The following is a 4,054-nucleotide window of genomic DNA, read 5'->3' on the forward strand; positions in this document are numbered from 1 at the left end:
CTCTTGGAGGAATTTACTGGGTCTTTGTTGTCTTTAAAACCATTGATTTCTATATGACAATAAATTTTTAATGGGAGATGCCTGGCACAATTGCCTTTTTATGTGTCAGAGCTCAGTAAAGTCTTACTGCATTTAAAGGATGTGGGGGTGATAAGAAAAACCTCTTGTGCCTTGGTCTGTCTTGCAATAGTTTTACCAATATTGAAAGGGGAGTCATGTGTTATAAATATCACTGCTATACTCAACTAATGATGCAAATACAAAAGAGTCTTTGAATCAAATGAAAGCATCACTTATATAATTTGCATTGCTTTGAGGAAAGGTTCTACTTCAACCTAGTCAATGCTTGCCACCGGTTATTGCCCTGGATTTTCTATGCGATATTAAAAAGATCACTAAGTCAAGAATGCCTAATGTTGTTGTTCTAATATTAGCAATTAGCCCAACCGGATGGGTCTCGGAGTAGTATTTGGGTCTAGGAGTTTCCCGAATGTACCAGAATTTGGACAAGATTGATTAGTAAGGAGCCAGCAGTTTACATGAATGGCAAGTGACACCCAGAGACATCTTCAAAGAATACACACCATCAGATCCCAGAGGGAAAAGATATAGAGGATGTTGTCTAGGAAAAGAAACATAAGCAGATAGAATGTGTCTACACAGCTATAAACCAGAAACTAAGGTCAGGAAACAGAAGTTTGGAAGACAAATTCGAATGTTGGGCTCCAAAGTTTGAAGGACTCTATGAGTAAGAAATTCAAAGTGAGAGAAAAACTTATCTGGGATTCCAGCAACAAATACAGAGCTGTTAGGAAGGAAAGATCTGGAAATTGGAGGCTCCTGGACAGGGTGACCAACATTCTGGTTTGTCTGAGACTTTTTTGGTTTTTGCACTGAAAGTGCTGCACCCAAGAGCTACTTTACCTAAGGAACAGGTATGGTTGATTATCGGTATGGTTGATTATCCTATTGCTGTATAATCCTAAGCCAAATGTCGATGTTTCCTGAGTGAGAGGAGGCCTTTTCTAAACAACAATGTGAAAGGCTACAGCTAATTTGAGGGGGATGCCAGAGGATAGATTGGGAATCACGTATGTACCTTACAGCTGAAACACGTGGCCTTGGTGTCTTCTGAATGTCTTTTCATCTCTTGGGGCTTCAGTTCCTTTATCTGCAACATGATTATTTGAAATTAGAGTAAGCTTTCTTGTTTTAAATTGTCCTCTTTTGAAAGCAGTGGGACACTTTCTTCAAATAAAATCCTATCCAGAAGGGACAACATAAACCAGATAAAGCAGAGCTGCTGGATTGAAGCCAGGTTGGGAGACCTATAGCCCTGACCACTTGGCTGTCCATTCAGTTCTGCCCCAGACAGCCCCTGAGGGATCTGTGCTGGACCTATACAGCTCTGAAAGACACAATTTGAAAACTACCTACTGGGTGCTCTCCAAGTTGTCTCTGGGTCACAAATCCATAATGCCTTAGCCATCTGCAACATTACCCCTAATTTTCAGAAGCAAATCAACTGTCCCCATTTTCAGAATCCTGTGTCAATATCCCTCCCCCTCCCTTCAGCACACAAACTACTCAGAACACAGTCAGGGGATCAGCTTGGTTGGGCTTTGCTCACTCTCAAAGTCAAATAATGCTTAGAAAACATGCTGCAATGATCATCTGGGTAGTATGAATACGGATGACTGATTTCCTGTGGTATATGTAATGTGAGCTTGTCAGTGTTTTTGTATTGTCTACAATTTAAATGCATTATTTTTTAAACCTTGTGCCACTCGCTGGGGCTTGGACAAGTTTTGGGCTCATCTGCAACATTAGATCTACTCCCCCACTCCTGCTCAGAGACTTTTTTCTTGGTTCCTCCCTCTTGTCTTGCATCCCTGCTTTCACAATGCATTGTCAGTTTCTCCTCCATCATTTTCTGCTCTGTGTTTATCCCCTATTTTGATTTCCAATATGAGTTTTCACTATTAATATTCATGTCCCCTGCTCCTAGGGGACTGATCCAGCCCTAAGATCCAGCCCACTGTTTCCAGTGGGTCTCCTTAGGAGCTAATTCCCTGGCTCAGGGCCTCTTTTCTCTCTGCAAATAGATTGGCATCATCAGCCTTAGGGGGTGATCCATTCCTAGTTCTATTGACCTCAGAGGGCGCACTTCCCTGCTAAGAGGATGTTCTGATAAAGTAGAGCCAAATCCTTAATTTGATGACCCTGAACGGTATGCCATTTAGTCATGCTGAGGAGGAAGACCTCTAATTGAGCCTCAAACCTTGCCAAGGATGTGTCCCTCCCTTTGCTATGTACAATAAAGCTCTGTGGATCGGGATATTGATGACTCTATAATCTTAAATGGATGGCCCTGTAGCCTTACAAGGATCAGGACCACATAGGTAGAGTGAGCCCCAGACAGTACATTGGAAGGTGGTGGGAGAATCAGGTGACAGGTGTTAATGAGACAATGTTTGGTTGCCTTAGGAAGAAAGGACAGTTCACAAAAGCATTTTTTTTCTGTTAGAGTAGTGACTCATAAGGCACACTGAATGGTCCAGCAGCCTACTCAGTTTCAACCATTCTAATCTCCAATGACCTAGTACCTGAATCATGCCCAACCAGGTTCTCCTGGGTTTTTGCTTCCAGCACTAATTTTTGAACCTGGGCTAACAGATCTGATTCTGCTTGATGTCATTCTCCTGACAGTAACCCTGAGCATTTTAATCTGTCCAATCTTGCTACTTTCTTGGCATTCCTTAAAAGATGAGGGTGGACAGGTTTGAGTCAGGAGGAAATGTTCCATCACTGACTAATTTTATGACTCCTGACAAATTACCTAAACTCTCTAAACCTCACTCTTTCATCTGTAAAAATAGGAAAGATTGGCCACATAGGAGTGTTGTGAAGATTAAATTATGCTATTTATGTTTGGCTTGCTATCTGCCCCTTAAAAGGTGATCATTATTTCTATAAAGCAGGGCTTCTCCAAATGTCGTACTTGGAGCAGTGTTGCTTGTGTGTGACAGGTCTGTGATGAAAAAAGGCACAGAAATTGAGAGCTAATCCTTAGACACTTTCAGATTGGAAATTTTCTTTTAAAAAATTGGTTCTTCCCTCAAATACTTTGAAAAGCAGTGACATACATGAGACTTCATTGAGAAAATGTCGACATACAGCTTAGCTTAGGTCACCTGGGATGTCATTCTTAAGAAATATTCATTGGCCTCTCCCTTTTCTGCTAGTTGATTGTCTCCATGGAATTGCCCATCTTGGAAGTCTTCCTATCACGCCATGATATTCACGAAGGACCTCTTTCTTTTTTCTGCTCATCTTTTTGTGTCTGTTAAGGAAACACGAATTAATGTTAACATTTGTTCAACACATAGCTCCCAAAATCTGTTTCAGAAGCACATGGGATGCATCCCAAACCCAGCTGGCATTTCTGATTTGTGTTACCCATGCCATTTCACAAAGCTGTCAGGGGATACTTAAAAGTCAGAGGAGAAAATCTAAGTCTTTTCATGTTAAGATGCAGTGACTGTAGTAGAAAGCAAGCATTAACAGTTTCAGAAAAGGGAGAGAGGAGGGCTTGATTAAATCTAAATACAACAATTCATTCTAAACGTATGCCTAGGTCAGCTTATCCATTAGTTTCAGGACAAAAGTTGCATTTGGAGCACTGATTTTTCATGCCCCCTCCTGAAACATGCAGTCATCGTGGAGACATTAATTAGCGCACTGTGCATGATTGCCTATGGCTGTGGGAGAGGCAATGTGCCAGCTAGCCCTTTAGGGTCAACTGGTGGCTGAAGAAAAGGCCAGCCTGCAAAGTCACAGTAAATTTGATGAAGTCAGGGATTTCATATTCCATTTTTAATACAACCTCTACCTAGAATAGGACCTGGAACTTAAAGTAGGCATTCAATAAAATTCAATAAAATATTTGTTGAATGAGTAAATGGTTTCTAATGTCACCAAATCTAGAATACCCCTAGAAACCTGTTTTTTTCACCAATTCAGATCAGGATGTCTAGTATGAGTCAATGGCAGA

The sequence above is a fragment of the Carlito syrichta genome, unplaced genomic scaffold (assembly GCF_000164805.1).
Source record: "Carlito syrichta isolate Samal-C Ts95f unplaced genomic scaffold, Tarsius_syrichta-2.0.1 Scaffold316461, whole genome shotgun sequence".
In the NCBI taxonomy this organism is placed as follows: domain Eukaryota; kingdom Metazoa; phylum Chordata; class Mammalia; order Primates; family Tarsiidae; genus Carlito; species Carlito syrichta.